This window comes from Ceratotherium simum, chromosome 5 (assembly GCF_057802395.1).
Source record: "Ceratotherium simum simum isolate JZ-2026a chromosome 5, ASM5780239v1, whole genome shotgun sequence".
NCBI classification, from domain to species: Eukaryota; Metazoa; Chordata; class Mammalia; order Perissodactyla; family Rhinocerotidae; genus Ceratotherium; species Ceratotherium simum.
The window spans coordinates 60,826,498-60,847,573 of NC_141904.1; the positions used below are offsets into that span (position 1 = coordinate 60,826,498).

The following is a 21,076-nucleotide window of genomic DNA, read 5'->3' on the forward strand; positions in this document are numbered from 1 at the left end:
TATGCTGGAAATAAATTAAGAAAACATCCTGTAGACTCGAAGGAAAAAATTCCTTTTTACACCTCCAATTCACTTTTCTCTATGTAACTTTCAGAGGTTCTTGACTTCAAGAGGTTTTCCAGCCATAACAATGGGCTGGTAGAGATGTTTGTGTCCTAGACCTAGTGACTTCTTATCATGGCTCGGAAGCCCAAAGTCACTCCTATTTAGGAAATCTCCTATATCCTTTTAGATTACGCTTGATCTCTTTTTATCTAATTAATTGCATCTCAGGAACCAAGAAGTAATTACATTAAGAACTTGGAGGCATGCCTTCGGGAATGTCACTATGGCTTTCTGTTTCTTTGCTTTAAAGCAAACCAACACTCCGGAACTTGGTTCAGATTAGCAATTGTGTGCTTTCAGTTGGATATAACGCAATGGTTCCACTCCTGGTTGTTAGAAAAGAAAGCAGATGAAGCACGTAGGGGAATGTGGTCCAATTTCTCTCTCTCTCTCTCCTTTGTGTTCCACTTTAGTGACTTTAAGCCTCTGGGTTTGAGTTTGGAGCATAGTGACTATTGGCAAATGTTTACTTGTTTACTTGAGGGTCAATTGGGATGAAAAGCAGAAAAAGAGGCCAGAACTTTCCAAGGACTGGCACTGGTCAAAGCACGGAGGAACAATACAGATCTTCAAAAGGACTTTTTTTTCTTTTTTAAAAATTTTGTCAATCTAGTAAGTGTTGAAGACTATTTGCTAAGCTGTTCAAAGACATAACTATTCTGAGATTTCTTCTTTACTTGTCTGCTCCCATAGGTCTCTGTGAACATCTGTGCCATGTGTACAGGCCTCTTTCAAACAGAAGGAAGCAGGTCCAAAGAGGATGTGCTCTCATAAAAGTTGTAAATACATTTAAGAAATTCTCTGAAAGCTTATAAGACACCTGATTTCCTGGGCAAGGCCTCTTATCCCATTAAGCATAATTTAAGTGAGAAGCAGCTGGGTTGAATACAGACAGAGGGCTGGAAAGTGGAGGAAAAGGGAAGGTGATGAATGATTAATGGAAATATGGTGATTAACAGAACATAGACTTTAAAAAATAATAAAGAGTTTGTCCCTAGGGTGGAAAACAGGAAATAATAAAAATAAGTAGGAAATTGCCAAAAGAGTCAAATAAGAGAGTAGAACAAAGAAATGCTCATTTCAGTATAGGCATTGTTGAAAAGACACAGAGGGTTTGGGAACTTACCATTTAGGACCTATTTGCTTAAGCAAAAATAAATTTACGTTGCCTAATTTCCTAAAAGTTACTCGGTGATAATGGGCCATTTACGGATAAGAGCCTGCAGCTATCCGGGTATACGGAAACCAGACTTTGTGTCTGTTCAACATTTCTTTCAGTGAGAAATCTGATTTACAGAATCAGAGTGCACAAGAACCCTCAGCTGCACGGCTCCATCACTAAGGAAAGGAGCACCTGTCTTTTCATAGCAACCATAAAGCATGAACTTGGCTCTCCAGAGGAATCCTCTATGTGTGAATTATCTGTGTGTGCATGCAAACTAAAGGCAAATTCATATGAGGCACACAGGCAATTTACAAACACGATCTGTTCTAAAAGTCTGTACACTGATAGGAATACAGAAACAAATCTCAAATGGGTGTAGACGCCCAGGTTTTTCCGCAAAAGCTGACCTGTACACATGCAAGGGCAAAATTTCACAAAAACAACCCTATTGCAAAACAAGTAATGAGAACAACGGAAAATAATAATGTGTGAGCTTTAATTATTTTGAATGTTAGCTGAAGGAAAACAAGTTTAATTAGAAGATGAGCTGATACAAACAGTTATGGAGATTCTTAAGGGAACTTCTGGGCACATTCAAGAATCATGAAGGCTAGTAACACAAGTTTTGAAAAAATTAGGCCTTATTTCCCATGACAGTTGTGTTTTTTTCTTTTCTATGAATCAGGTGGATCACTCATACAACTTGTACTCCCATCAGCCACGATTAGGGACATATCAGGGCTCACATTAGACTCCCTGAAGACAGGGTCCAGGAGTTCAGTTTTGTCACTGTGGTATCTAAAATGCCCCACAGATGTGTACGAAATGAACAAACGCATGAATGAACGAACAAATAATTTGCTGAAATAACACTGTGAAGAATTTCATAATGGAGGGGCATTATCTTCTTCAATAAAGGCATTATTTAAGCTATATTTCTCAGAATAATCAGCTGATACTGAAAAGGAACACCTGCTTCATGCAGAAGTGGCTGAGAAAAAAAGAATTGCTACAAAATATTGGGAAAGATGGTAACAAAGCACATTTCAAAGTTGGGCAGTCTACCAAAAAGGGAAAAAGAAGATGTGAGAGGAGCCAACAGCAACAGCTCAACTGGAATTCAACAATAGGACTTGAGCTCTATGACGAATTAATAACAGTAATAAAAATAACAGCAATCCTTTATTGAACACTTACTATGTGCCAGGCAGTATATATGCATTATCTAATTTAATCTTCATAACAACCATTTAGGTAAATGCTTTTTTCATTTCATGTTACAGACTGTGAAACTGAGGCTGAGAAATGGTAATTTTCCCAAATGCATCCAGCTAGGAAGTGATGGCACCAGGACTTAAATATGTATTAGTTTGTCTGACTCCCAAAGAGGCCCTAATCAATAAGGCAATAGGATACACGTGACTAATCATGGAAAAATAAAGTTTGGGGTTTTTTTCCAACTTAGAAAAGATGCAAGAGAATTCTAAACTTTTATTTGTGAGCAAATGGCAAACCAACTTGCTGTTAAGGAATTTAAATGTCATGTACATTTCCCATTCATGTAAGTTTGAAGGGGAAATAAATGTCCAATTTTTATTTTCTCTAAATAGTTATTGAATTCTGGTTTTCCTAAGTTTAGCCAGAGAGGGGATTTAACTGTGAAACAAACCTCTCCCAAGGCCCACAGATTGTTGGTCAGTCAGGAATCCATAGGCAACAGTCCAGCAACATGATAATCATTCCAGCAATGAAAGTTCAAAGCAAATTTTTAAGGCTACCGAGATAAGGTAAAATGGAATCTTTCCAATATTCTTCCCTTTGCTTTCAAATCAAATTAGCAAAAACTAAAAATAAATTATAAATCACAGAGTGTCTAATTAAATCACTTCTTTATACTTTTTTTTTTTTTTTTGGTCGTTCTCTCATACATGGGAGTAATACGTGTTCTAATTTAAACCTCTGTTATAACTATTTCCATCGTCCCTAGGGTCCTACATTCTCTTTCAATGTGTCTATCTTCAGTAAAACACAAATAGTTCAGCTTGATCGCACAGCTGATAAACCTTAAAGATAATAAACTGGACAGAGTAGCACTGAGATTCTAAATTAGACAGACCAGCAGTCATCCTCACAGTAATGGAATAAATAAAGCATGAACAATTAAATTAAATGACAATTTCTGATGTGAAGTTTGGTTTTTCTGTTTTTACATAGTAGACAAATTAGGCTGGTCTTCCATAGGAGGAACCTTCCTTAGAAGGGCTCTGCATACTTACTTTTTAATCTATAAAATATCTGATATATCAGCTACAATGTACCCATATCTACCTCATAATTAACTATATCCATGTATTGTCTGTATATTTTTTGCAATATGTTATATATTGGAGGTTAAACAGTTGAGATTGGTTATAAAGAACTTTTCTTTATTAGTTGGATTTAACACTATTTTGGCAAGTCCCCAATACAAAGTGGTTCAGTTCTGTTATTTTCTTTTTTATTGCTTTGAATGTTATAAGGTACTATTCTATGTCTGGTAGGGGCATGCAAGAGATGGGAGGGAGGAAAGAATGAACAAGCCAATAGTACATTTTGAAAATAAGACCAATGAATAAGTATATTTTGAGTCTCTTCAACATATTGACTAGGAAGTCTAATAGATTACTGCATGTGGGAACAGAAATTGCTGTGTTAGCAGCATCTAATGAGATTTCAAAAATTTAGTGCCTTGTAGGTTCTTTCACACTCATACTCTGCATAGTGTGATGCTATGAAACACATTTAACAGTCTTTATACCTTGGTGTTTTAATGCAAAAGGAGACTCTTTTCTCCATAGCTTTAAACAGCATCCAGGAGCTGGCTCCCATGAACCTCTTTCACATTCTTACTCAGAACTCTCGGAGAAAAGCTGTCATTTCTTTTTCTGTTCAAGTCAGACTACCTCGTCTCCAGGCATGAGAGTAAAGGAATGTCTAAGATAACATCTTCATTTATTCATATGATTTTCATCTTGGACAGTATTATAAAATCCAATCATAAATTGGGAAAACAATGGGATAATAAGACATTGTATAAAGTGAAATTTATGATGCAAACAGGATAGAGGAGATACTGCTGCACATAAGGGTTACACTCTCGTCATTTACAGTGTCTTTGCACATGACCTACACAGAGTAAGTCATAAATCTGTTTCTGAGGAGGAAAAGGGAGCGACAGGACTAAACTCCAAAGGACTCACTTTTATAAAAATATATAATACTAAGCATTTTTATATGAAATTCAACCCTGTTCTCTCTAAAAGAAAACCTAATCAAGCTATAGAGATGCAATCTCTAAATACTAACTTTATTCCACTCAATACTAGAAAACTGTTACACTTAGGTCTTCAAAGAGGCACAGCTAACACTTCTACGAAGCTTTAAATTCTCTGGTAAGGCTGAGTTTTATTTCTGGAGGGAAGAGCTTCCATCTGGTTTTTCTTTTTCTTTTTAAGGAAAAACATCTATATAATTATAGGTTTATGGTTACATGTGTGGAACAAAGTATATAAAGAAAGAAAAACAGATCATCAAGAAGCTAGTTATCGCTAAATTTATAAAGCTGGAATATTCTAACAGTGCCAACTAAATATATACTGTAACAAAACAGTAGTTTAAATCAAGCTATCAAAATACTTCAAAAGAGAACAAATTTTATGATTTTTAAAATTTATCTTTAAAATGAAATATGATCATTGCTATTAACAATATGCCATACAATAAATATACTAGACATCCCTTCTGTTAATAACCACTATAATTTCTCGGGAAACAATCTTGACAGAGCAACTTAGATTAATGTACAAGAGACAGCTTTTCTTCTTTGAGCCCTAACCATACTATTGGTTAGTATGGACTAAACTATGCCATTGTTTTCAAGCTAGTATTTATAAAAGCTGTAAAGATTATAATGTTTTTAACATCACCTTGCCTATATTTAGTAATTGTCAATACAAAATATCCCTTCTTCACTTTCTCTCAACTTCCCAGTTAGACGTTATTTTTCCATCTCTATACAGCTTGGCCATCTTAAAAGGAAAACAACCAACATCATCTTATGCGCAAAATCTGAAAACATTTCCTTCAGAGTAATATGACCTGTTAGACATCTGAAGATCAAGACAGGGATAAGGATTTATTAGGCCAAACCACACAGGACTTATATATCATGAGCTGGGGACAGAGCTTATTAAATGATTTTCCTGGTCACATAACTGAATATAAAAGGGGAAACGTTTCACTGACTGTGGTCAAATATGATCGTTGCCGCAGTAGATTAAAGGCCCCAGAAGTACCCTTAGTTAGGTCAGTGACAAAATGTCACTCCATGTGATTTTGTTCTTCATGGGCAATGTCTCCAAAGTGCTAGATGTGTGAAGATCAAGCTTGAACCCAGGTATGAATGTTGGTTTGCTTTCCCCTTTTGAAGGGATAAGCGCTTTCAACATGAAAATCATATCTTTCTTCCTTATCAACAAGGCTGTAATAAACAGATTTCAGAAGAAGTCAGATTTACAGATCAGGCATGGAAATACAGCAAGTATTCTCAAGGTTAGATCAGATATGAAATAAATCAGGAAGTAGGTACTGAATTTATGGATCATCCATATGTTGGCTCTTCTACTTGCCATCCACCAAGGCGTGGAGAAAGGTAAGAAATGGAAGTTAAGCTCAAATTACTCACGTAGTACTTGTTAATATATCTGGTGACTATCTTCTGTGGGAAAAGGCTGCAATAAATAGAAAAAGATGTAATGATTATATGTAGCTTCTGTTTCTGTAGTTCCAGCTCCTAGGTTTTATTTTCCAAATAGCCAAGGGCTATAGCTCTCAAAAGGATTACCCTTTCCAGGAAATAACAATGGAAAAAATAATTGTTAAGTAAATAAAAGAATACATCGATATTTTCCATATTATATGTTATTTACATTTTATATGCTATGTACATAAAATTTTATTGATATATACTCCTAAAAGTTAAAATCTTGGTTACCTCTGAGTGATAAAAGCAGAAGTCATTTTTATTTTTACTTCTATAGTTTTATGCACTTTCTGTTGTTCTGCAACAAGCATGGAATGATTTTATATGCAGGTGGAAGAAAGGGATATTCTCCCACCACCACACCCACATCAGGAAAAAGAATGGAGAAGAAGAAAAAAGAGAAATATGATCAATGAGCCTGCTCCATACTCTTCAACTGCCATTTTTCTCTTCCTCTCATCTCTGCTTTCCTCAGCAGAAGCCAAGAGTGCTTCTGGGGTATGGGTCTGAGTCCCGCCGCCAACACTGAGCAGTGTGCCTCTGATTTCCTCCAAGACTTGGTTTTCCCTTCTATAGAATGAAGGTAATAATAGAACTTATCTCCAAAGAAATCCAGGCAAGATAATGCAAGTAAAGCTCTTAGCACAGGGCATGGCTCAAAGAGAAGACCCAAAAATGTTAGCTGCACTTTTATTTCACCCATCTTACCTGATCTGGGAAATCTTAAGACTTATAAAATACTTTATAACTTGCAATATGCTTTAAAAAACATTAAGAAATTTAATCTATAACTGAAAGTAAAAGGGTAGAGCTGGAGTTCAAGCCTTGTCCTCCCCACACCCAAGTCTGATAACCAAATACCACTTGTGAGTTGGACTGACCCAGTGGTGTGCTCGAGCCACCTCTGGGTTTAGAAGAGGCCATTGTTAAATTTCAGGAATTTTGCAAGCTAGTTTGCAGCCAGCCCTGGCGGTCTCGCTGTTAAGATTCAGCACTCTCATCGAATCACACCAACCGTCTGTCAGTTGTCATACTGTGGCAGCTGCGTGTTGCTGTGATGTTGAAAGCTATGCCATCAGTATTTCTAACACCAGCAGGGTCACCCATGGTGGACAGGTTTTAGCAGAGCTTCCAGACTAAGACAGACTAGGAAGAAGGACCTGGCCACCCATACTTCTGAAAAAACTGGCCATGAAAACCCTATGAATAGCAGTGGAGCATTGTCTGATACAGCGCCAGAAGGTGAGAGGATGGCACAAAAAGACTGGGCAGGGTTCTGCTCTGCTGTTCACAGGGTCACTAGGAGTCAGAATTAATTCAATGGCACTAACAACAACAAAATTGTTAAACACAGCCATTATTAACAATTAGGTTATATAATTATGTAAATTATAATATAAAACTTACACTAAATAAATATATTTGAAGAGGTAATAAATATACAAAGTTCATCCCTTCTTAATTCTTTTACTATTATCCATACTCTTAAGGTTATGTGCATCTATTTTATCTGTATGGTGGAGATGCTGTATAATGGAGTGCTACTGTGCATCTCTTCCCAATTCCACTTTCAGTAAAGTCACATTGATAATCTGAAATCAGACAAATTTGCAAATGCTACAAATCAAGGCTTGATATTGTTTTGTTGCTTTGAGAGTGATGAAGAAAATGCAGATTAAACTTAAAGTGCACCATGTCTGTAACTGTTATATTCTGAGTGGAACAAAAAAAGTAATGACATATTCTTCTAGTATTTAAAACTATTAGACAATATTTATGACAGAACTGCACTTGTTCACCAATTGCACACAGAGACTGGTTATGGATATAAGAGTTCGACAAAATCAACAAAAGTGTTATGTGAGAATCTATTGGCTGTCTGGAATTTATGATAAAGAATAGTGATTATTTTATTATTATTTGTAAACTATTGGCTATATATGCTTTATATCAGTAAAATTTATAATATTTTTTTTCTGGAGAGCCAGTGGTTAAAAACTTACCAGCACATCACTAAAGTGACCATTGTTTTAAACTACAGGTAAACTAGAAGCTCTCCACAGAGCCCCAGGCTCATCTTCAAAGGAGTCAAGTTGGGTTGTAAAATGTTTTAGTTTCAGTTGAGTCTACCCAATTGGATTATTATATTTAAATACAGTACACTGAGTATTCTCCTCCCGCATGATGATGAGGTAAGCACATAGCAAGTTCCACCATTATTATGGAAAATTTACTATATAGAACCACAAACTAGGGAAAGTCAAGATAGCTTTCTACAATTCATGAAAATGCTGGGGATACAAAAATAAGTAAAATATGCCCCTCCCTGTCTCCAGGACAGTTGAGCAGGGAGGGCAACTACACAAACCTATAATACAAAGGGAAGGGCAGTGGTAGGTATAAGGAGCAACGAAGCGACTGAGGAGAGCCAGGAGTTCAAACTCAGACCGGGTAAATGCACCAGCGTCATTTGCCTCACATCAAACAAGAGAAAGGAGGAAAGTCCCAGGGAGAAGGAGAAATCTGAGCAGTTTGGACTAATAATTAGGAGGAAGGATTCTAGAATCAGACAGCATGGGCTGAAACCCAGGCTCCCCCACTCACTCACTATGTGAACTTGGGCAAGTTACTTGGCCTCTCTAAGCCTCTGTTTCCTTATCTGCAAAAGGAGGATAGTAACTCCTGGCTCAGAGCATTGTAGCGAGGGTCAAATGGGAAACATGTGAAGTGCTTAGCACAGTGCCTGGTACACAAAGGTGGTCAACAAACGTTACCTACCACTGCGATTGTTGTTGTTGTGAGCCTTCAGTGTTGAAAAGGTTGTCTTTACGTGGTGGTGTTGTGGGGAGGGTGCAGGAATTGGGTATAGGGCATTCCAAGCAGAGGACAGAGAACAAACAAAAAACACAGGGTATGTTGAGGGCCAGTTAGTAGCCCTGAGGTACCAGAACATTCTTGCAGGCCCAGGCCAGGCACAGCCACAGCAGATAAGGCTGGAAGACTCAACTAGAGCTTTGTCAGAAGAGTTCAAATACACACCCACTCCTCATCCTCTTCCACGAAAAACAAAACAAAGTCGAATTTTTAAGATGATCTTATCCTTTTTCTCCTGACAGATCCTGTAAATTGTGCCTCTGATATATTTGTGAAGAGCTTATAAGGGAATGATAAATCAGGTGATATTACATATATTCATCAGTACCTTAATTGCTGTTAAATACTAACAACACCTAAAAATTGATCTGCACCAAGATTTAGTGCTCTGACAAAAATCCACCTGGAAAAGACTACATGATAATTAAGAAGAATAACCAAAGATTTGTGGCAAAGTAAGGCATATGAACAAGATTTAAACTCCTCCCTAGGGAATAACTGGGTGATGTTTATTCTGTAGATGAACAATGTGATTATAACAATGGAAAAGATTGATGAGATTTTTTTTTACTGTGGGAGTTTGATTTAGCCAGCTATCCCAGATAATAGAACGATGCAGAAGTGAGTAGTCCAGCACCACTCGAAAATTCTTTGTGAAGGGTAACTAGCACACATCTTCAGTGACCTGGAAAAATAGATTGCAAGTCAAGTGAGTATATTAGGCGGCTACAAACTGATATAGAAGCAACCAGAATTGAAGAAAGAAATTTCTAAATTAACCACAACTGAATTCAACCAAATGAGAGAGAAAAGGGACAAGGAGAATCACATTCTCATCACAGATAAGGGAATAAATTTCTCCCTTTTTGTAGTCTTGTGGGCCTGTAGGCTGTTAGTTGGGTCTAACAGGTAATTTTCAATAATCTCTCTTGTCCAGGAAATGAAGAACCCACCTGGCCCATCTCAGTAAACACACAAACTAAAAGCAAGGCAGGATTAGTCTTTCAGAGTCTTGCTACTTAAAGTATAAGGAGATGTCACCTGGGACCTTGTTAAAAACACAAAATCTTGGGCTGCACCCTAGATCTCCTGAATCAGAATCTGCATTTTTAACAAGATCCCCAGGAATCCGGGTGATTCTTTTGCATATTAAAGTTTAGGAAGCACTGATCTAGAGACCCAGACTTTCATTCATTCATTCAATAAATTAACCTCCAAGATCTGTATTGTTCAATATGATAAGTAGCCACTAGCCAACACGTGACTATTTAAATCTCAATTAATTTAAATTAAATCAAATTAAAATTCAGGGGTTCATTTGCACTAACCACATTTTAAGTGCTCAGTTAGCACATGTGGCTAGTTGACTACCAGTATGTTTCCATTATCACAGAAACTTCTATTGGATAGAGCTAATTTAAGCACTTGGGACACATCACTGAAGAAAGAAGACAAAGATCCTTGTACCTGGGAAGCTTAGATCCTAGTGGCAGGGAGGCAGGTGATAATAAACAAAATAAGTGACTAAATTAAAGGGTATGTTGGGCAGTTAAATGGCTCAAGACAAAAATTAAAAATAGAGCAGCTTTAGAGGGATCAGGAAGATGGAGGGACAGCCGGAATTTTAAATGTGGTGGGTTTAGTGGGCTTCATTGAAAAAGTTACCTTAAAGGAGAGCTGGGCTGTTTGCCAGCAGAGAGAGTATTCCAGACAAAGGGGAAAGCCTGTGCACAGACCCCATGGCAGGTGTGTTTGAGGAGCAGCAAGGGAGCCCACGTGGCTGGAGGAGAGTGAGAGTGGAGGGGGGTAGGAAAGCAGAGGGGTAAGGGTCCTGGGTAGGGAGAAGGGCCTCCTTGTGCATTTTACAGGACTTGAGCTTTTACTTGGAGTTAAACGAGGGCCCCTTGCAAGGTTTTGAGCAGAGGAGTGGCTTGCTTCAACACCATCTCAATGTTATTCAGTTCACCAGAAAAGGACTATAAGCAAAAGTTGTTTGTTTTAATTCAAGGTCAGATTCAGGTCTAGAAAGACAATATCTGCACTGGCAAAATGACTTTGTTTACAAGTTTTAGTAACCACCAGAAGCCTGTTAATGATACACAAACAGCAGTCATTAAAATTTATCACTGTGAAATTCAGACACCTTTTCAGAGTCTCCATTAATATGCAGTCACAAGGTCTTACAGGTTACCACCCAGAATCTGGAGCCACACTTGTTATAAACACTTTTAGCAAATCCTGAGGAATGCAAATCAGAGTCACCCAAGTGCCAGAAAGGTCAAACTCCACCTAAGTGCCTCATCTTCCAAACTTGTTGATTACTTTGTTACTAATTTACATATATTTCTTAAAGACACAGAAATCTGTTCAATAGTTCCAAGCTTTTTTTTTAACCTAACTCCATCCCAGATAAATGCCCAAGCTTTGGAAATCAAGGTATGGAGTTTCATTTAAATTGATTTTTCCAGAGTTCCCAGGAACAATGACACATTCCACCCACAATTGAGACTGTTGGTCTCTTGTAGGTAATCCAACCACAGTTCTAAGAATTAGAGGTCACTGTAGCCTGTCTAGAAAATGCTATCATCAGCCTCAAGGCCTATTCACTACATGAAAGTCATATTGAAGACGCAGTCCTAAAATGACTGAGAGCCATGGCCTGCGATTTATTCCCTGGGGACCACCACCAACTGTGATACAGCCAGAGTTCTGGCAGAAAAATAGAGTAAGGTCACCTTCAGTAAATTAAGTCAAATGAACAATAAATCAAGGCATGCCAGGTCACTGGGAATTAACTGCTCAGATGCTCATGTGAGTGAATCAAGGAGCATCATTTTTATGCATCTGGGCATAAGACTTTTAAGCTCCAGAACATAAGAGGAGATTTTAGTAACCAAATTATTACCAATTTGAGTGACGGGAGTCCAAAACTGCAGTTCTTTCTTATTTCATTCATTAATTCATTAAATAAGCATATGTTGAGGACCTCCTATAGGCAAGGACTGTGCTAACTGCTGAACATACAGAAGTTTACATGCTACAGTACCTTGTCCACATGAAGGTTACAGTTTCAATTTTAACCTCCTTATGGTTCCCTCTTGAAGCCAGGAACCTTCTAACATTAGGAGACTTGAAGAGGTCTTTTGTGGATGGGAAGGATTCAGAGAACACTTTAAAGCAATAGGAGACATGCTAGCAGGTGAATCTTCACAGGTATACGTATACAATAACTTCTATATTCCCCACTCTGAGGCCAGAGAACCTAATGGTCTCTTTGGCTTCCCTCACCTACCCACAGGAGTCGCTCCCAAGATGTGAAGCACCCCTCTATATCCCACCCCCATATTGGTACAGCAAAACCAGAAAGAGCAGACAAAAACCATTTCTGGAGGCTGGATACATAAGACACTAGAAGTGAGCAAAGAGACTGACAGGTATAAGGAATTAACTGAGGAGGAGAGAAACTCCTCTGTTGAAGACAGGGCTAACAGGGACAGCCTAGAACAGGGGTCAGGAAACTATGGCACAGGCCAAATATGGCCACCACCTATTTATGTTAATAGAGTGTTCTTGAAACACAGCCACATCCCTTTGTTTACACATTATTTACGGCGGCTTTTGATACAAAAGCAGAGCTAAGTAGTTGCTACAGAAATTGCATGGCCTGTTAAGCCGAAAATATTTACTCTCTGGCCCTTTACAGAAAAAGTGTGCCATCCCTGGCCTAGAACTGCACCGTCGAATGCCGTAGCCACCAGTCACAGGCAATGTAGCTAGTCCAAACCGAGATGTTGTGTAAGTGTAAAATACACACCAGATTTCAAAGACTTAGTATGAAAAAAAAAGTAAAATATCTCATAAATATTTTTTATATTTGATTATAGGGTGAAAAAGTAATATTTTGATATATTGGGCTAAATAAAATAAATTATTAAAATTAATTTCATCTGTTTCTTATTACTCTTTTTAATGTGACTACTAAAAAATGTAAAATTACTGAATTGAAGGCAGGAACTCAGATACATGTACATGCACGTTCAGAGCAGCACTAGTCGCAATAGCAAAGGTGAAAATGGCCTAAGTGTCCATCAGTGGGTCAAAGGATAAACAAATTGTGGTATATACATACAATGGAATATTATTCAGCCGTAAAAAGGAAATAAATAGTGATACATGCTACAACATGGATGAACCTTGAAAACATTATGCTAAGTGAAACAAGCCAGGCACAAAAGGTCACGTATTGTATGACTCCATTTACATGAAGTAACCAGAAGAGGTAAATCCATAGATACAGAACACAGATTAATAGCTGACAGGGGCTAGAGTTATTTTGGAGTGATAGAAATGTTTTGGAACTAGATAGTGGTGGCAGTTGCACAACACTGTCAATGTCCTAAATGCCACTGAATTATTCACTTTAAAATGGTTAATTTTATGTTACGTGAATTTCACCTCAATACATTTTTTAAAATAATGTATTTTTACATTCTATCCATGATAATTGTCATGTTTTTAATTTAAAAAACGCTTGTCAGGGGCCAGCCCGGTGGCATAGCGGTTAAGTTCACGCACTCCACTTTGGCAGCCCAGGGTTCGCAGGTTCAGATCCCAGGTATGGACCAATGCACTGCTTATCAAAGCCATGTGGCGGTGTCCCACATAAAGTGGAAGAAGATGGGCACGGACGTTAGCCCAGGGCCAGTCTTCCTCAGCAAAAAAGAGGAGGATTGGCAACAGATGTTAGCTCAGGGCTAAACTTCCTCAAAAAAACAAAAAACAGGGGCTGGCCCGGTGGTGCAAGCAGTTAAGTGCGCACTCTGCTTCGGCGGACCGGGGTTCACAGGTTCAGATCCCGGGCACGCACTGACACACCGCTTGTCAAGCCATGCTGTGGCGGCATCCCATATAAAGTAGAGGAAGATGGGCACAGATGTTAACTCAGGGCCAATCTTCCTCAAGAAAAAAGGGGAGGATTGGCATCGGATGTTAGCTCAGGGCTAGTCCTCCTCACACACACACACAAAAAAAAACTTGTCATTACTTAACCATTTCTACTCCTCACCTCCCTACCAAAAAAAAAATTATAGTAAAATTGACATTAGACTGTGTAAGCTACCCTAATCCACTATATATATTACTCTTCTGTTCAAGTTCATCAGAATCAGTTTGTGTCACTTGCAATCAAATAACTATTGATACAGTACCTTAGTATGTCAGTCAGGAAACCTGAGCTCCAATTCTAGGTCTGCAACTAATTAGCTGTTAATTTCAGGACAAATTATTTAAACTAGCTGGGCTTCAGTTTCCTCGAGTGCTAATTGAAGGGATTAGACTAAATTACTCCTAAGAGTTTAAAATTCCTTGAATGACATAGAATTAACTAATATGTTTCTATCTTCTTTCTCAATATTATCCAAGAAGATGTCACTGTCAGGCAGTGGTAATTTGATATTTTCCCAGTAAAAATTAAATTTGCGAGGTAGGTTCTGCTTTTGCTCCACCTAGTTCCTCTACCTCACTCCCTTGGCTCCTCGATAATCTATGTTTCCAATAGATAAAATCCCGCCAAGGTCTTCATGTGACTTTTAATCTCACTGCTATAGAAAGGCAAATCAAATGAAACAGTCAGAGACGATGCTCAAAATTTTTGCATCCAAGTTTCGTAACTAAAAGTTCAGGTTATGGTATAGGGACGCCTCAAAGGCACTCGACATTTCCTCGTGTGATTCAAGGGGCTGGGTAATAACTCGCCTGAAGACAACGTAGCTTTCTGCTTTCACTAGGCTGGCTTGTGCAACAACCTTTTCTTTCTAAAAACTGCAATAGTGGTTTCCATTTGTTGTCTTATAGAGATATGTTTTAGATTATTAAGAATAAGAAAGAAAAGGAAAAAATTTTTTATTTTCTTAAATTAGTATTTCATCCAAAAACTACAAAAGCATTTATGTTGGGGAAGTTTCAGAAGTTTATTAGGTCAATCTAGGCTCTAATGTACTCAGATTATTGATTCAAACTTGTAAATACAATAAATCACACTGGTCATGGGGGCGGCACCAGTTGAAAGTGAGAACACAGATATCAATTATCTGAGAGTTTTGGGCTTTCTCACTGGTTTGCCATTATAAAATCATTTTCTTGGTCCCACCTCAAAATCAGCCTGCCTTGAGGGCCAGCCTGGTGGTGTAGTGGTTAAGTTTGCACACCCTGGTTCTGGCGGCCCAGGGTTCGCAGGTTCAGATCTCATGAGTGGACCTATGCACTGCTTACAAGCCATGCTGTAGCGGCATCCCACATAAAGTAGAGGAGGATGGGCACAGATGTTAGCCCAGGGCCAATCTCCCTCACCAAAAAAGAGGAGGATTGGCAGAAGGTGTTAGGTCAGGGCTAATCTGCCACACACACACACACACATACACACACACACACACATCAGCCTGCCTTTTTATATACAAAACTTTGAGCACCTAGAAAAGTGCTATGAGACTGGGGTGGTCATAGCTTGGCTCTGGTGTCAGAGCACTTGGGTTGCAGTCCAAGACCCACCCAGGGAATGTTGCTTGGCCTCGCTGTGCCATGGTTTCCTCATCTGTAAAGAAGAGAAAATAATGGTGTTTCCCAAAACCTGGCACATATACCACTGGGAATATAACAGGTGATACTAGACTATACATGAGTGATTTTCTTTTTATCTTAATAATTATGTGTTTAATTCCAAGCATATTAAAAATATATATAACTAGAACATCAAGCTAACTAACATAATTGCTTAGGACAAATCTAAGTTAAGGACAAGAAAAAGTGGGTTCCAAATAGTCCTAGTTGATGAGAGAAAGTAAACTTCACAGAAAAGGCTGGTTAATAAATGTAAAGAAATAACAGATTTAGAAAATCATGATTTTTGTAATCATGTAATGAAATAATTGATTTAGGTAACAACCATCAATAGAAGAGACCATCATGTGAAAAAGTAATGGAGAATTTTACAATGGAAGCATCAGTCACCTGCCAAACCCAGTGATGAATCTGAGCATGACTAACAGTGGTTCCAAACTGGATACCTCCTGGTGAGTGCAGTAGGAAGCACCGAGCACCATCTATGAAGCATTCTTGCCAAGATCACTTACATTAAGTCAAATCTAGTGATAACTTCCAGTATAAGAAATAAGAGGGATGGAGAAACAAGTTGGATAACACCACAGAAAAACAAAATGTGGGACCTTCTATAGGACAAGGGACTCTGTTTCTGTAACAAGTAGGCTGGAATGGAGGCAAGATTTCTCTAGAGTAGTAGACTTAAGGGACATATGTCACATAATGTACAGACCTTGTTTGAATTTGATTTAAAAAAAAAGAAAAACAGTAAGTGACATTTTCAAGTCAGTTGGGGAAGTATGATTGTGAAGCAGGATTAGATAATACCAAACAATCACTGTTTATTTTTCTAGATGTGATAATGGCGTTGTGGTTAAGTACAAAAATGTCCATATGTTTTAGAGCTACATAAGTACATCAGAGTAAAGTGAAGGGATGTTTGAGATTGGCTTTAAAATACTTCAGAAGAAAGAAAGCAAGAGAGATAAAGAAAGAGGGAAGCGGAAAGAAAAATAAAAGGGAATAGACGAAGAAAATGTAGCAAAAATCTTGATAATTATTGACTCTAGGTACAGGACTGGCTACATAATTTGCAGGGCTCAATGCAAAATAAAAATGCAGGGCCTCTTATTCGTAAATTATCAAGAATTTAAAAACAATGGCAGTAGAGTATTAAACCAAGCATGGGGCCTTAATAAGCCATGGATGCTGTACAACTACATGGGCTGCATGCCCATGAAGCCTGCCCTGTCTATGTTCTGGGTACACGGAAATTCATTGTACTGTTCTCTCCACTTCTGTATACTTAAATTTTTTTCATAATAATTTTTAAATGATTCATTTAAATAAAAAATTAAGTAATAGCAAAGGTACGAGAAAATGACAAAAATCATAAAGGCTATCGATATGGGGCTGCAATTTCTAAAACAATGAGGTAATCGTGAAAAGCATTTAGAGAGGTACCTAGCACAAATCAAATGCTCAGTTTCACTCCTACTAACACTGCTATTTTACAAAGCCTACACTTGTAGCTAATAAGAAACACCAGAATTTCCAACATTTTAGGGAAAGCTTTCTTTAGACACTTGGTGAAGTCCTTACTGGGAGATCTACCTATATAGGGAAACCAATCAAGTCTTAAAGATTTTATTTATTTTATTTTTCCCCCCAAAGCCCCAGTAGATAGTTGTATGTCATAGCTGCACATCCTTCTAGTTGCTGTATGTGGGACTCAGCCTCAGGATGGACGGAGAAGTGGTGCCTCGATGCGCACCTGGGATCCGAACCCGGGCCACCAGCATTGCAGCGCGCGCACTTAACCACCAAGCCACAGGGCCGGCCCTCAAGTCTTAAACTTAATTCTCACAGCTGTTCTTACTATATTTTGCTCCCTTGTACCCTAGGCCTCTCCAAAATTTGTTGTGAGGGATTTCTGACTCTGGGCTACTGTAGCCCTTAGAAGAGAATATTATTACCAAATTGAAGATGTTTCTGAAAGCCAGGCTCTCCTTCAGCAGCCAAGCAGCATTACTTAATGGTAGAGAGGAAGGAGCATCAGTGTGAAGTAAGTTCCTGTGGGTTGCAGTCTCTGTGAATAACACTTCAGGTTTTTCAGGATGGGAAAAGCCATTTGCAAACTTCAAAGGGGTACACTGGAACCTCACTCTCCTCTTTCAATGTCCAAATTAAGCCCTTTTTTGATGACAATAATTCATGTAGGTTTATATAAAGAATCAGTGCAAGAAGGTCTTAAAAGGTTGATGTTATGGGAAAGGTAGTTTCTTGCTTTGGATTAAAACTGTCTCAAAAGAAATAAAATGTAAAAGATTATTGTGTATGACCTAAAATGTTTGCTGAATCACAATAAAAACACTCATCACTTCACAAAACTCAGAGGCACAATGATTTTACCAGCATCTACTGTAACCCTTTACCTAAATCAAGTTTCATACATCCAGAGAATTTCTTAGCCTTCTTTGTTTTTTAAATGTTGGACTGGAAGTACTCCTGAGAATCAGCAGGGTCAGTGAAAATCTTATTTTGCACAAAGAGCAATTTAGGAAAAATGTATAAGTTTATGGACCACCAATTTATTTGTCCATCCAAAATGACAATAGTTTAATCGGGGCCCATAGGGAAAGAGACTATCTACTTTGTTAAAAAGCACATCACTGAGAAAAGGGTCACTGCTTTTTGTGACACCATAATATTAATATTTTGGCATGTTTGAGATGAAGCAACACAGATACAGTTTTCTAACTTTAACCATGAACTAGACTAAGGGATATACATAGAATTAAGTAAACTGCACGTGGCCCAAGGGCCAGGGGTAGTAGAGATGTGTGTGGTATTTGTTGCATCTATTAAATATTTATACATGAATATGGGTATCTGCTGTCAGACTGTTTCACAATAGTCATCCCTATTCAGCCATCTTCCCCCAAATCAGATGGCAACAATACACTAGAAGCTACTTATACTTTATTCCCCCTAGAGGGAAAACCTTTGCTTCTGCAGAGAGCCCATAATCAGCTGTGGCCTGGCCCAGACTGGTGACCCAGCAGGGATGGAGCACACACAGAAATCAGCAATATAATGCAGAGATAGAGATTCCTCTCTTTGGCAGCCCTTCTCTGCCTTCCTTTCTCCTCTGGGGCTTCCCCTCTCTGCCCTTGTGTGCACTCTGGACAATGGATGTCAAGAGTCAGCTTAGAATTTACTAAAACAAGGTTTAATACCCTCATATTAAAACTGAATCTTCACCTTCCAAGAGATGGCCATCAAGTCCACGCAGTCACCATTCCTCTTGGGGCTCTTGACTTATCTATGGACCAGCAACACTGCTGGACCTTCTTCTACCTGTGTACAGTCATGGATATTAACTATCTCTGTTTATTCTCGAAATAATTCCTAGGTTTTCAGAAATCTGACAAACTCAAATTGCTGGTATCCACCCTTCCCTCCTTACAAAGATAGAAACACCCATCTATTATCTACAGACAGGTATGATCCCATAATAATAATAATAATGAAAAGAAACCACTCAAAGGATCATTCATCACTGATTTTCTTCAACGCCCTTGTTTGGAAAGTATTAGTTCTTTTAAGCCAGTAAAATGCATTTAATAAACTAGAACAATACCTTAAAGACATAACAAAAGTAATTATGATGATGATGACAAAAAGTGCGAACTTCAGAATTATTTGTGGATTTCTTAAATATATAGTGCAATGTGGGAGAAACTGAAAGCTAGTCACCCAAAACTCATATATTCTTCTTTCCAGACAATTATTCTTATTGCACAGACCTGCTTGTGTGGCCATATAACTGAGTTCTAACCAATGGAATGTGTGCCAATTCTGAGTTGTCTTTTAAGAAATGGGTGTAACTTCTTGCCCTTTCTTCCCCTTCCACTGGCTAGATACAGACAGCATCATGGACCTAGGGGAAGGCAGAAACACAAGATGGGAAAAGCCTGGATTCCTGAATCATCCCAACAGGAAAACTCCCTCACCAGGACCATCAATACCAGACTATTATTTGAGTGAAAAATAAACTCCAATTTTGTTTAAGCCATATTCCATTTTGAAGTTTATGTGCTGAAGCAGCTGGTGTGGCCCTAATTAATCAGTGCAGTAAGTTAAGTGGTTAAAAGCACATGTTCTACCGGGGACATCTCATTGTGGTAGAAAGATCAAAGTTAAAGACTAATGGGATTGAAACTTAAAATATTTAAGGATGAAGCCACAAGAAATATGGGAGGAGGGAGGTGAGTTGGAGTATAAAAAAACAAAACTGGCCATGAGTTGATGGCTCTGGAAGCAGGATATGGGTACACGGGGATTAATTACACTATTCTGTCTAGTTTTACATACATCTGACATTTCATACAATAAAAATTTAAACAATTAAAAATAAAACAATATGAAGGACACCTGAAAACAGTTGAAAAGATATTTGAAGGAGTCCCTACAGGCCCAGGATGGGAAAATTTGTGCATCAAAAAGATTAATGACTGAGACGAATTACAACATATAAAATACATATATTTTTAAGTTCTTACAATAAAAAAACCTCTTTGGTTACTAATTGGAAGTAACTAGGCATTCATTCATTAATCTGAAAATTGAAATATGGTAAAGAAATAAGTATTTTCCTGCCTATATAAATGCTATTTTAGGGTAGCCAAATGGTTGATGAGAAAAAGTTCTTTATAGAAGAATTCCACTGTAATAAATGCAGAGGAAGAATGACAGAATTAGAAAACTGCCATTTTGCAACCCCTAATGAAATAAGGCCTATATCCAGATACAGGCAACTATCATCAACGGACACTAAAATCAGATGAAAGCATACTGAGGAATTTGGTGACAGACGAACAGGCTGACAACACTTGAACATAGTGATTAATCTTGGCTTCATTAAAAAAAGGACAATCCATCATTATGCGCTTCATGCTGTGATGCAATAGGACATAACAGAGCACCACCTATGAAGTATTCTTGCCTAAAAAAATTTACAAAATCTAATCAAGACTTTAGACTAAATACCAAGCAATTGAAGGATAAGTTAAACACTACCACAAGGATACAAACAGAGCAAACAATCCAGTTTCTCCCACAAATCAGGGACACTGGGGGAAAGGAGTAAGAGAACTGTTAGAAAATAAAGGAGACTTAAGCAACACAACAACTCAGTACAGTGTGTGGCCTCGTTTGGATTCCGACCTGAACAAAAACAACTACAAAAGGACATATTAAGGAATCATTGCTAATTTAATTAATTGTGATGATGGCATGGTATTTAAGTAAACGAGGGAATGTCCTTATCGTTAAAGATATACACTGAAAAATTTTCAGGTGAAATGATGTGATAGCTAGGATGTGCTTTAAAATATTCAAGTGAAAAAAAAAAAAACAAACAGAAAAAGAAAGAAAATGGTGATAGATGAAATAAGATTGGCAAAATGTTGATAATTATTAAAGCCAGCTGATGTGTGCATAGGTGTTCATTACGCTATTACTTCTACTTTGGT

At 38.0% G+C, this 21,076-nt stretch overlaps 1 protein-coding gene across 5 annotated transcripts in view; it reads right to left on the bottom strand.

Moving 5' to 3' along the window:
- Positions 1 to 21,076, bottom strand: part of FHIT (fragile histidine triad diadenosine triphosphatase) — a 1,358,981-nt gene that overhangs the window by 1,180,279 nt on the left and 157,626 nt on the right. For 4 of the 5 annotated variants that reach the window (XM_087431270.1, XM_087431266.1, XM_087431267.1 and 1 more), the window contains one exon: positions 5,994 to 6,039. The exons of the other annotated variant lie outside the window; for it this stretch is intronic. The gene's annotated coding sequence lies outside the window, so the exon portion shown is untranslated. The remainder of the gene's footprint in view (positions 1 to 5,993; positions 6,040 to 21,076) is intronic. 5 annotated transcript variants of the gene reach the window in all.